This window comes from Cryptotermes secundus, unplaced genomic scaffold (assembly GCF_002891405.2).
Source record: "Cryptotermes secundus unplaced genomic scaffold, Csec_1.0 scaffold5579, whole genome shotgun sequence".
NCBI classification, from domain to species: domain Eukaryota; kingdom Metazoa; phylum Arthropoda; class Insecta; order Blattodea; family Kalotermitidae; genus Cryptotermes; species Cryptotermes secundus.
Window position 1 is genome coordinate 21,742 of NW_019730077.1, and position 14,207 is coordinate 35,948.

At 37.1% G+C, this 14,207-nt stretch overlaps 1 protein-coding gene across 2 annotated transcripts in view; it reads left to right on the forward strand.

The window, feature by feature from the left end:
• The window catches only part of LOC111865976 (synaptobrevin homolog YKT6), a 26,137-nt gene extending 20,872 nt beyond the window's left edge, over window positions 1–5,265 (forward strand). For both annotated transcript variants that reach the window (XR_002843074.2, XR_002843071.2), the window contains one exon: window positions 3,616–5,265. The gene's annotated coding sequence lies outside the window, so the exon portion shown is untranslated. The remainder of the gene's footprint in view (window positions 1–3,615) is intronic.
• Window positions 5,266–14,207: the final 8,942 nt, after the last annotated feature.

The window sequence follows — 14,207 nt, forward strand, 5'->3', positions numbered from 1 at the left end:
CGTTTTTCCTACCCTCCATAAACTTCTTAAACCACTCGAAAACTTGCGTGCGAGATAGACACTGATCACCATATACTTCTGTCAACAAATTGTAAGTTTCAGTGGCAGATTTTCCAAGTTTTGTGAGGAATTTGATGTTAGCACGTTGTTCTGCATTAGCACTCAGCATTATTCCGACGGAGCTCAGAAACACGATCCGCTTCTAACAATGGTCGCGGCCAGACTAACCGATGCACGTGAATGAAACTTTGTGTGACGGTAGAGGGAAGTCCAAGGCTCAATGCCCTACCCTCCTCTTCGTCAATGACGTGGCCGGAAATGAGTCATAAAAGTAATCCGGGTTCTTTATTGCCAGACCTTGTATATTTGTTACATGCTGTACTACTTTGTTACCTTCAAGAAACCTGCCTTTGTCAATCTTCAGTATTTCAGTTCTGTTTCTTTGAGAACATATCATGTATTCTTATTCTGCATCTAAGTACCATATATCCATTTTACCTGTATGTATTTGCAAAGACAGCACAGCTATGTTTATGTTACTGGAGAAATAATGTTCCTGCATTTGTTTGGTTGCTAAAAATAAGTATGTTCTGCTACATTGGTGTTGAGACAGTTGGATTTTGCACACACATTGAATTCTTTTTAGTTCACTTTATATAGTGTTTTAGTCTAAATATCTTTTGATCTCATATAATTTCATCTATAGTATTTTTCCTTTTATGCATTTGCTTTCTTTGCACACAGAGTTCAGGGCTTTTGTTCCTTCAGTGAATGATACCTGTAGCATATTGCTTCTGTTTTTGTGGTTTCCTGCCTTAACTAATGATCAAAGAATATTGAGAGCATCTGTTTATTTTAGGTGCCGCTTTTACCTTGTTTGCATGTAGGTTGATGGCTGCAGTGTTCAGCAATGCTGAGAATGTGATGGTCATGTTGGGGGGGGGGGCAAAAATCTTGTTCAGAGTGTCTGAAAACAATCTTGATTGATTGATTGATTGATTGATTGAGCGAGTAAAGCTAATATGAATGAAATGAAGGTAATATGGTTCCAGAGAGTATGGAATAAAATACAGTGCTTGTGGGTTAAGGTTTATTTGATAAATTTCTTAAACCACTGGGTTTAAGTCCATGTCAGAAACAGTTTGTATATCTCTGTATTTCTCAGTTCTTGCCCTGTGCTATGATTGATATTAATTGTATGAAACCTTGAACAGTCACCATACAATTTGTCAGCTTCAGTCAGTTTCAGTTGTAATGGTATATCATGTGCAAAGATGCTTATGTGACCTGGACATAGCCATGCAAACCATCTGTATATACGTATATAATCATCGATATTGATCTGTATTACTGTTTATATAGTAGATCCATAAGATGATTGATGTGCTGTGCTTGGTATTTGAACATTTGTTTGCAGTCTACCCTTTTTTGACCATGTAACATTTTCACTGAGGAACACACTGAAGGAACACACTCTTTCTTCTAATGCATAATGTAATGATGAGGATGTAATGTCCAGAGGAGCACTGAACTCAAATGAAAGTGTGACATCTACAAGGAAAACCCAGTAAAAGAAGATCTGCCTTGTTCAGGAATGCTTGGAAATAAATGAGAAACTCTCCTGATCAGCAACTTAGGGTACAGAGTGGGAGGGAACATAAAAGTTAATTGAAGTTAATTTCAAACTTAATTTTCTTTCATTTCATGTATGGAATTTCCATCAGCTTATATAAAGGTATTCTATGTTTAAATTATAATTCATTTTAATTACATGGAAATACATTATATAGTGGCTCTTGTGGTTCTGTGTTCCCCTGTTTTTTCCTCTTCTTATGCTTCTTTAAAACTCTCTTTGGTAACCACTAAACCACATATGTTCCATTGGGTTAGAGAGTGGTATTCTTGGCTTTGATAATATGTATAATTGGCTGTTAATAGGACAGATTAAATGTACAGGTGACATATAGTCCATATTTACTACTGTCCATCTTCACCAAATGAGAGGGTCCAATGGTGGAGTGTAATAAGTGTTCGTCAGATTCCAAGGCAGAGGGACGTGAATATTTTCGCACTTGAGTGTATACATCTTATAAGACAACTGTGCACATTTGAGCGAAAAAGGGATGAGGTTAAGGAATAAAAGAGGAAGGAAATGTAAACTAAGAAAAATGGTTAGTGATTTCTGAGGTTACCTTTTTCTATAACGCCTTGTATTTCAGTTCCACATGATGAATTTTTTAATGAAAATATCTGTCACAGAAGTTTAGACTAAGCTTTGAAAAATATTCTTCTCGGTTATGATTAATAATAACTTGGCGAGTCACTCTGGAGCTTGCTGGCTATGTAAGTAAGTATGACTCTCTTCAAAGATCAATAGAAGTTTGTGAAGTACCTATGAAGTATGAAAGTAACACTTTTTATTTTAGTTTTCAAGGTGTTAGCCAGACTAATATGGTTAACTTGAACTTTCCACCAATGAGGGAGCATTATTCATTTTGTATGAATCTTCCATTTACTCTGCCTTAGGCTTGTAGCCCATATTGTACTCAGAAATGTTCTAGTTTTGAGGGTTTGCAAATTCCAGAGTTCTTCTTTCCCCCCCCCACCACCACAAGTGAAAAGAACTTTGAACAGGACAGATTCCTGGACTTGTAGCCAGTGTTAAAATCAAGCTGTAGAATATTCTTGCTACATGAAGCAGTCATATAACTTTGCCTTGTAGCTACCATTCATTTCTTCAGCCCCAGATTTTTTTTTATTGCTAGTGGGGTGGAACTAAGTCCCTTCTACTGTGGCCACTTCTGGCCTATTGTACCAGCCCCAGATGATAGGTGAGAGTGATTGTGGATCAATTGGTGGAATGAAGATCGGCAGGGAAAGTGAAGTACTCGAAGAAAACTTGCCCCAGCACCACTTCGTCCATCACAAATCCCACTTTACCAGACCCGGGATCGAACCCGGGCCGCTGTGGTGGGAAGCAAGCGACTAACCACTTGAGCTATGGCACGGCCAAAAAAATCCAATGACCTCATCAGGACTTGAACCTGCGACCTTCTGGCTTGTAGCATATCCCCTCAACCAACTATGCTACCGCGTGCCCCCTACAGAAAAGTTTAGTTTACATTTTAATCAACATGGTTTTAGTTTAAAATAAAAGAATGGATAATCTTTAATGCACTGAAGTAACAAATCTTAACATAATTATACAGTTTAAAATAAAGGAATAGGAAATATTTAATGTGCAAAAGTAAAGAAATGTCAGACTTGTACAAAGCAATTGGAAAAATGAATTCTCTGCCTTCTTGGGGGTTATGTGAAGTGAAGTATAACAAAAATTTTAGGAATGAATGCACTACATCAATCTAATCTGTAGTCGTAATAACATCTTTTTCAGACTTGTATTCAAGATGGGATTTTCTTGGTGTTTTTGATGTGTGAAAGGTACTTAATTCATGTTCATGATATTGAATTCTTCATGGGGAAGTACCTAATCTAAGAACATCTGAAATGACAAGATTTAAATAAATTCAGTACTAGATACTGCATCACTGGTGTAAATTTATAAGAATTACTTTTGTAATGCTAAGATGTTTGTTATCTGTTTCTCATTTCCAGTACTTCCTCCATTTTGTAATTATACCAACTATACCAGGTAAAACTACAATAAGTTTACATTCAACAAGAACTTAATTGTGATTGATTTGAACATTAATAACAATGTTAAAGGATGTGCAACAGGTTCCTGAGTTCCGTTACAGACTGATATGCGTTGGTGGTGACTATAAGTGCAGTGTGTAATGTAATGTTTTACTCTGTGCTTTACTTTGTGTTCCTCCATTTGTGTGGCTAAATGAGTTATATATGCTATCTTGATATTTATGAACTGGATATAGTGTGAAAAAATATGATTTAAGTAGACATGACCTTTGTGTAGATTTTACAAAATGGAATGACATTTTTAAAAGTGTTCCAGTTATCAGTGGTTATATGACTGTTTTGGTGTTCCAAGTTTTTAATCTCCAGTACATGAAACCAGAACCATTGAGACTGATGTGTTTGAGGCATGGTAAGGGTGGTAATTAGAATAGTTGACAGATTTGGTATGGATTTGAAGCTTAAGTGTTTGAATTCACGTTTTTAGTTCAGTCTAGTTATTGAAATCCAAAGCAAAGGAATTGTATTTGCAGACTTGTGAAATATGTTATTAGCTCTGTGAATTGGAGTTTTTAGTTCCATATGATGTGTGAAATGTTCTGAAGTTCAAAGCAAATGCATATGGACATTGAAAAGTATCAAACTCATACACAGATTCGCATGATGCTGTTGCTATAAATTCCAGCTACTGAAAACTGTTACTTCTGCCATTACTGCTATTTCTACTACCATGACCACCATAACCTGTATTGAGAAAGTTGTATAAGTGTGCATGTATGAGTCAAAATTCTTAGATCAAATTTAATTCAGGCTGATTGCAGTAGTCATGTGATCTAAGACACAAAGTGTCTTTGCCCACTCAAACACTAGGATCATGGGTTCAAAACCCACTTGAGGTATGGGTATATGTGTGCACTTTTCTGTTTTTGTGTTGTACTGTGTAGGTAGTGGCCTTGCAGCAGTCTGATCCCCCATCCAAGGAGTCCTTCTAACTTTGTGTAAGATTCATAGTTTAAGATTAATTCTGAAATTGGAGCAGGTCAGAGTACCTAATCTGTCAAAGGAAAAAGAAAAAGAAGTTTAATTCAGACATTAAGTTTAATGCCTTCTATTGAAAAACTGAGAAAGGTAGCAATCGTAGCCTGTGGTGTAACAAGTTTTGAGTCACTGTTTAGTTAGTTATATACCATGTTGTCAGTTATTTTTATGTAGTCTGCCATATGGATAATACACCATTCTTAATTACATAGTTCCCCATCTTAAGCAGAAGAAGTATATGATACGAATTCTGTAATTTTGCCCAAGAAGGAAGAATTTGTTGAATAAACAGGTTTGCCTGGCCCGAAAGGAGTTTCTGTCACCAATCACAACCATCCATGACATGATTTGTGTTTGTCCTGTTAGTGCTTGTATGTTATTCAAGGTGCACTACACCTGCTCTTTTGTTTTTATGTACATTTTGTAAGAGTGAAGTAATGCATAGTGGGATAGAATGTTTTATTGTTGAATGTAGTTAACTGGAAAATTTGGACTGAATAGAGATGAAGTGACAGGAGGTTGGAGAAAACTGCATAATGAGGAGCTTCATTACTTGTACTTTTCTCCAAGTACAATTAGAATGATCAAGTCAAGTAGGATGAGATGGGAAGAACGTGTAGCATGAATGCAGAAGAAAAGGAATGCAAATAGGATATTATGGTGGGAAAGCCGAAAGGAAGGAGACCAGTGGGAAGACCAAGATATAGGTGGGTTGACAATATTAAAATGAATCTTAGAGAGATAGGATGTGATGGTATGGATTGGATTGATCTGGCTCAGGATAGGGACCAGTGGAGGGCTCTTGTGAACACTGAACACGATAATGAACCTTCGGGTTCCATAAAATGCTGGGAAGTTCTTGAGTAACTGCACAATTGGCAGCTTCTCAAGAAGGGCTCAGGTCCATGAATGAATTAACTGGAAAAGGCTTCACATGTCACCAAGGACTGAAGAGTAGGGTCATTTTCTTGCATGAGCATTGGGATTTTTATTTTCACTGTCAGGATTTATAAATGGAAGCTTTAGATTGACTTTGTCAGTTGTTTGTCTACATCTATATTTGATAGCCTCATAAATTATGGCATCTCATTATAAGCTACTGGTGGTCATCCTCCATTGGTTGTTCTTCCATGAAGTGCCATGCATTTGCATCTTAGGATTTGACTCATTACAGTAGGCTTGCCTTGGCTTAGTCCAAGCTTACCAACTCCTCTGTAGCTGTGTATGTATGTGTCATCTTTGCCTGTTCCAATCCTATAAAGTGTACATTTCTTCTAAAGAGAAAATGGAGACAATACCCAACCAACCAACCTACCTTCCTAGGCCACGCCATAGCTCAAGCGGTTAGTCGCTGTCTTCCCACCACAGCAGCCCAAGTTCGATCCTGGGTCTGGTCAAGTGGGATTTGTGGTGGACAAAGTGGCGCTGGTTTTCTCCGAGTACTTTGGTTTCCCCTGCCAATCTTCATTCCACCAATTGCTTCACAGTCGCCCTCACCTATCATCGGGCTGGTACAATAGGCCAGAAGTGGCCACAGTACAAGGGACTTAGTCCCACCCCATTAGCAATACCTTCCTACTTGTTGTCACTGAATGAGAAAGTTGTGACCAATGGTCACATTTGCCTGTTGTGTCTGGAGTTTTAAAAGTGAGCTTGAATATGAACTAAAATTAATGGTGGATCTTGCATGGGTTTGCAAACTCTTTTACTCTCATCATATTTTAATGTAGCAGATACCCAGAAATCTCAGTTATCTCAAAATTGACACATGATTTAAAAAGTTGATATTTTTTTAGCCTATTTTAGCCATTTTCTTAAGGAAAGGAAGTATTCTTAAGAGATTGTGCTTTCTGTTTGCATGTATGTCTGTGTGGATTTCCTTTCAACATCTGAACCATTGTGTGTGGTTTTCACAGAATTTGATATGGATATCCGGAAGTTTCTGGAAAAGGTACAAACTGTGAAACTAAACAAAATTTACAGAATTGTCTGTTATTTTATGTCTTCCATAGCTTTTTCAGTGCTCAAAAAATAAAGTGGTTATTTCATAATGATTGACTGACTGTTTAACAACACTGTTTCCATGACAGAGGCTATTTAATATCAAAATTTTGCAGAGTTATGCATCTTATATGTATTTTATAGATATTGTAGCATGTAGACCTCTTGCTGGGTAATGGCCCGTACACACGCAAAAGAGAAAGATGTAATGTCCGTGGTGACATCACACAATAGTAGAGTTGTTGTAAGCAGTGTTCTCTATGGTTCTGCTCTGAGGCTATATGACTCAACCAACCGAAATCAGTTACTGCAGTGCAGTAGAGTAGAGTAGAGTGAGTTGGTGAGTGAGTTAGCGGACTGCTGTTGTCCAGTCCTCGCGAGCTGTTGCTGTTAGAAGCTGATAGCTGAGGCACAGGCATAGTTCAGGAACCTAGAGTGAAGGGAACATCTGCCATTGGAAGCCGTTACCAGGCAATGACTGGTGAAGACACTGCAGACTGAGAAGACTTAATGTGTGCTGTAGTGAACTGTAGAGTGTGTGAATTAGCAATAGGGCTACACTTACATGTAGTTATGATCCGTAAGTGTTCAATAAATCTGATTAGCAATTCAAACCCCATCTATAGTCCCTCATACATGTGAAAATATCTTCTTTAAAACTAGTGGTGTGTGGCAGATTTTCTAATTTTATTCAGTTTGAATGAATGAATGTTCTTATTTTATGTTTTATGTCTTTTGTAACTGCCATGGCATCAAAGCAAGAGGCTGGCAGAAGTTCAGTAAAAAAAAAACAGTTTGGAAAATGTCTAAAGTAAAGGTCTCAGAAGATTTTGTAGTGCTAACATGCTTACATTCTGTTAGAACCTGCCAACACAAAAATACATGCGAGACTTTGATAATCATACTTGTTAGAAAAGATGGCACTGAGAGGCTGTTGATTTATAGGTGCAAATTTCTGTTCCTTATTCATGATCCTGTGCTTTCACATAAAATGTTTACACTTTTAATTTCCCTTTAGTACAAATTTTACATTCCTCTTCCCTCTGACATGACATTCCTTATGTATCATATTTAAGATATGATCTTTGTGATTAAATTTGTGAGCTGTATGAAAGATACTGATAGTATCATATATGTGTTTATCTTATGTACGATGCATACTAGTCAGAATAAAAAGGTAGAAATACAGACCATGTAACTTATCTCCAATTATTTCCTTGTTTGTCACCATTGATCTTGTTGAAGGTATTTTTTTCTGTTGCTTTTGATGCCTTTATTTTAACTGATCACAGATGTTTGCTCTTTTATAGCACTGGCAGCAAATTTTCAATAGTATTTAGAAAGATGAAGCTAGCAGAAAATATTTGTTTTGTGATGCTTATCTCTTCAGTACATTTAATTTAAGATAATATTTGTCATATTCAAGATTATGTAATATAATATTATGTAAACTTGCCTCAAACGCATCAGACTAAATCACAAATGAGATGCCATATAATGGTTTTGTTATTGAGAACATTATTGGCACCTGCACTATGAATGCTGTACCAGATTGTGTGTTCTACATTGTTGGGGAGTTATGGTATCATCTATATTCTGTAATAATAATTGAAAGATGATATGAATTGTGTGCATCCAAGCATTAATGAATGTGTAAATGTTGTAATAAATACATATTATACAACCTAATATACATGTTATGTATTCTTCTGTCCTCCATGGATTAGACTCAAGCCTGTTATGAATTAATAGTTATATCCTATATCTGTTAGTTTATATTAAACAGTAAATTTTGGGAGTCTGTGGTTGTCTCATGTGTTGAACTGGGTTAAGTGTAATCATCTGTTCCTTTTACCAAATAAACGTGCAGTTGCTTCCACATATTTCAGTTTTATATTTTTTGACTGTTACATCTCTTTGTTATTTAAAAGTATAAGAACTGCTGTTATTCTGAAAATTTTAAACACCTCTTTCCTTAATAATTGAACTTGACATTTTGATAATAATGAAGATTTAGATTGTGTACTTAGTAAATTATAACACCATATAGTATGGTAAATGTTTACCTGTGTTGATTTTAAGGCTTCAGATATGGGTGTTCTTTAGTGTTGCCTCATAGAAATCACCTGTAAGAGATTTTCAGTTTTCATAGCAGTGAAGATGTAGATTATGATCTGGCTTAGAACACCATGTAGTGTGATAGGTGGTTACTTTGCCATGCTCTGCCAATAGTAATATCAGTTGCATTTACATTTACATTTATTTTCATTTCATCAATCCCTGTAGGGCTTGATAAATAATATGTTACATATTACAAATTCATTATAACTATACATCATACATCTTAGGTCCAAAAGAGCATATAAATTAGGCCTTGTGCAGACAGCACAAGTTGTCAAGACAATATACATAAGCTGTGGAAACACTAATGTCACATTTGACCATGAATAAAATCTTTCATATCTCAAACTGTAATAATTCTATATTGTGTAATTGCACATTTGGTTATTCTACATGCATTGCCCAACTATATTATCAGTAAGTAAGTAAAAAAGTAAAGCTATCCCTGTAACAGGCCATGAAGGCCCATAGGGTGGTGAGACGTTGAGGGTCCCACATTATCTAGACCAGGCATGTCAAACTTAACTTGTACAGAGGGCCACCTCAGCCCTATAAATAATAGTCCAGGGCCACACTTCAAAATAGAAATATACATTAGATTTTGATACAAGGAAATTTAATTCCATTTATTATTTACAAATAATTTCAATATAATTACCTAAAGTGGAACACTTATATTTTGCCCACAAATCAGATGTGTAATTTTACCCTCTATTTCACAGCAGAAATAAGCGATTTCCCATTTTTCTTGAAAAACACTGCGCTCATTTTCAACAGTTCTTTTATTGCTACTTGAATTTTTTGAAAGCGACATTGCCCTTTAAAAGTTACTGTACATATACAAGAAAACTCATAGTTGATAATTTAATGTTTAATTATAACCTTTATACGTTCATCACAATGTAACATCACCTGTCGCTGTGTACAAGAGACTACCAGACTAGTAGGAAGGTGTATCTTATCTCAATGGTCATAAAAATGAAAGTTTGCTTGAAGCCCATTAGACAGTGACTGGGGGGTTGCAAGCTAGTTTTGAAGGTAGAAATCCCTTGCACTTGTCTGTCAGTTGCCACCCTCCTTGCATTCTTACTACGCCTCCAAAAGGGATTCTTGGAAATACTTAGGGTGGTGAGGCTGTGCAGATTTTAGTGCATTAACCTTCTGAAATACAATAGTTTGTCCTTCAAGAACTTTACAAACCGTTAGTTGGACAAACCCTTCTGCAGTTCTCAGAATCACTTTTCCTGCAGCCTGCTAATTTATGTCTGCATGACACTTCTTGTCTTCTGGTCTGTTGGAAAACTGTCTTTACAAAAAAATATTTCTACTAAAATTTTAATATTGATTTTAATATCAATTAGCTCTAAAAGTTGAGGGGCCGCATGTTTGACACAGCTCAAAGATGGCGGTAAGGTTGTCAGCCTTACGCGCCGGCCGCACTTTACTCCCCAGGAAAATTATTTAATTCCTGGTACTCATTAGGATTAGGTCAATTGAAAAAATCCAATGACCTCATTGGTATTTGAACTCGCGACCTTCTGACTTGTAGCATAGTGCCTTAACCAGTACGCTACTACGTGCCCCATATTATCAGTATAGTTTCATTTTAACATATTTTGAAATTCATACCAAATAGTTACTATACATACTCCCACACTTATAACAAGCAAAATTTCACAACATATAATATAAGCACAGAGACTGTTCATTCACTCCTAACATTTGAGTTTTTTTTGTATGTTCAGTAAATTTGTCAATAGAGTAAAGAGTTTCTTTGCCAATAATTTTGTAGAACAAACCTAAATTGGTTTTTATCATTTTTTTTAAAGCTGAGATATTTGACGGTAGAGTATTACATAACACACCCCTCTCTGACAAGATGATAAATGCATTGTAGGTATATGAAGATGGTCTTTCCTTCTTGTACTAATCATATATGCAAAGTTATTGGTCCGGAACTTAGACCGCCTCTGTGGTCAGAGTTCCTGGCTATAGATCCAGAGGTTCTGGTTTGATTCCCAGTGCTACCAGATTTTCTGAGAAGTAGTGGGTCTGGAACGGTGTCCAATCGGCCTCATGAGGATAACTGAGGAGCTATTCCAAGGAAATAGTGGCTCTGGTCTAGAAAACCGAAATTAACAGCAGTGGAGATTTGTTGCGCTGACCACACAACACCCTCTATCCGCTAAAGTTGGCACTAACTTCGCCGACAAGCGGCGATCACTCTGTCGGTATAGTTCGCTTGCAGACTACAGGCCGTGGAGTTAATTTTTTTGGTATTGGTCTGAAACTTATAAAAATTATTAACAACCAATGTCACCAGTGAGAGGAAATATACACAGGGGATTGGTAATATGCCAAGCTTTTTAAATAGGACCCTACATGTATGAGTTGGGCCCACTCCCATCATTATTCTTAATATTTTCTTTTGCATAACAAAGCCCTTATGCCTGTCAGATGTATTTCCCCAATATATTATTCAGTTTTCACCAATGAGTGATAATATGCATAATATACCACTTTAAGATGATTAATATTAATAATTCTAATTCTCATTATGAACCCAATTGACTAATTTTCATTTCATGCATCCTACTGTGTTATACAATTTCTTTATTAAAACCGTCACAACACGATATTAAGGTCAGTGCCTAGTTTGGCTCTGCTACATGTTTCAGGTATTAAAAGCCATCATCAGGCAAATACATGATTAACATATTGTATACACCACTGAACTGCAGTACTAATAAAATTGGATACAATAATATTAATTACATTAAAATACTTTGCATAAAAATACAATAAAATAGGTTATATAAAACAAGAATAAAATTCTTCAAGTGATGTTTTACATCATTGAGTGTCATCGGTTTTTATTTTGTTGTGTTTCCACGGACAACTCGGAGTATTCTATATTTTGTATATATATAGGGTGATTCACGAAGTTTTACCCCCCCCCCTTTGGGGGGGCATTCCCGAGGTAATTTGGAACAAAAAATGTTAATATACTAATGGTATCCGACTCATAATTGTAGGGATACAGTAATTTGAAAACTGGCGAAAAATCTTTTTTCTTCGATTTTCAGCAAAAACAAATAAGAAATACAATACAAACACTTTTTAAATCGTTAATGTTTTAGGAAAGAATCATTCTAAAACCAATTTTTTTTTCAATTTCTTAATTTTGCTTTGTGCAACATTTTTCATCGATTTTATGTTACAAAATTACATTATTTTCAGCATCCCATTCTGTAAACATACCAATGGTTGCATATCACACCCTTCTATCACCCTGTTTCCTTTGGACTGTAGTGCTTTAGAAGACGACTTGATTTACATAAGATTTTCAAAAATGTCTCCCTGCACGTCAACACAACACGTCGCACCCGTATGAACCGCGCTCGTAGCATTTCGCAGTTCCACAAGTTTGTTCCTTATTGTCATCGCCGCGGCCAGTATACGTTCAAGCAACGCTTCACGTGTTTGTACCTTTACCTGGTACGCAATGTCCTTCATCCAGCCCCAAATGCAATAAAATGAACGGCCCGATTAGCTGATCATACAGAACACCACACCAGACATTGACACTGAAAATTCGATTCTATCGTGGCACGGGGATTACTGTCTGCCCAAACATGAAAGTTGTGACTGTTGCTGACCCCGTCCCGTGTAAACTGTGCCTCATCGCAGAACATTATCAAGCGGTACAACTGCCGATTTCCATTTAACCAGTTGCAGAACTGCAGACGAAGAGCACGATCTCCTGGTTGTAGGTGTACTTGTAAATGGTAAGGATGCAGCCCGTTCTCATGAAGAGTCCTCCACGCCATGGACTACGAAACACCAAACCGCCGAGCTAGACGTCTTGTACTGGCACGAGGAATGCGCTCTACAGCATCGAGAATGGTTTCTTCTTCGCACAATCCATGTTGAGGATTTCGTTCGTATTGTATACGAACGCTGGAGAGAGAACCAGTGTATCTTAATGTGCTGAATGTACTGCTAATGGATTTAGGATTCGGAATCCTGCGAATAGGATAACGCCGGTGATATTCGGCAGCAGCGGCTCTCACATTTCCATCACATACACCCAAAACAAACACCATATCGGCGTATTCCTCAGTGGAAAATGTGTACGGCATCTTAACTTCACATAGTCACCAACGCTACGTCCTGTTCGGTACTGGATCGCTTTGCCTAGGATCACGCAACGCAACATTCCAGCCGGTAAGCTTATCTGCTGACACAGTCGACTGGAACGCAAGGTCGCACAGAGAGGAAGCATAGCGCTGCATTCACATTGATGCGTTTCGAAAATCTATTGTAACTCCGTAACTATTGAAAATCGACCAAAAGTTTATAATACTTATAAAACTTCGTGAATCATCCTGTATAATAAATTGTTTGGAGGCTCATGATGTAGATTTAGTAATATTAATGTTAATTATTTAGTCTGTGCCTCATCTTACATAGTATTGTCCGTTCTGTACATTGCTGTAGTTTCCTCAAAAACGACGATAACTGTGTACCAACTACACGGTGACACATTCAAGAATTTTCGATTTTCCAAATTATAAGCAGGGTGAATTAAACTCGTGATTTAACGGACAGAGTACACAGCCTACTAGCATCCTTCAAGATAAAATAAAGAGAATTATGATCCAACTGGAATCTTGGTTTTCAAAAAACAATATGATTATAAATAATGATAAGACTAAAGCTATGTTATTCCAGTTAAAGAAACCGCATGACATCTCAGGGCCAGATATTATTTTTAATAATATAAAAATTAAGTATACATCTCAGTTTAGATTTTTAGGTATTAATATAACTCAAAATCTCAAATGGAGTGTACATATTCAGTCCTTGTGTTCAAAATTGAATAAGGTATGTTATATTATTAAATCTTTGAAAGATGAGGTAAGTTTACATATACTCAGGAATATATACTTTGCCAAATTTCAATCGTTGGTAAGTTATGGGTTGATTTTTTGGGGAGGAGAAAATGAAAGTATTAAAGAAGAAAGCAGTCTTCTGGGATTTGGCGCCGTGTATACTATATGGCCGGTTAAAGACAGCCTGGGCCTAAGGACACCGGGTGTATACAGTATCCCATGCGAGTGCGGGAAGGTCTATATTGGGCAGACAGGCCGCTCCGTGGACACGAGGTTGAAGGAGCATCAGCGGCACATCCGTCTCGAACATCCGGACAAGTCGGCCGTAGCTGAACACAGCATCGAACTGGGACACCGCATTCAGCTTCAGAATACCTCCATCCTCGCCACCAAGACGCGCTATATGGATCGCATCATTAGGGAAGCCATTGAGATCGAACTGCATCCAGGGAATATGAACAGAGAGGATGGGTTTCGTCTCAGCAAGTCTTGGAAACC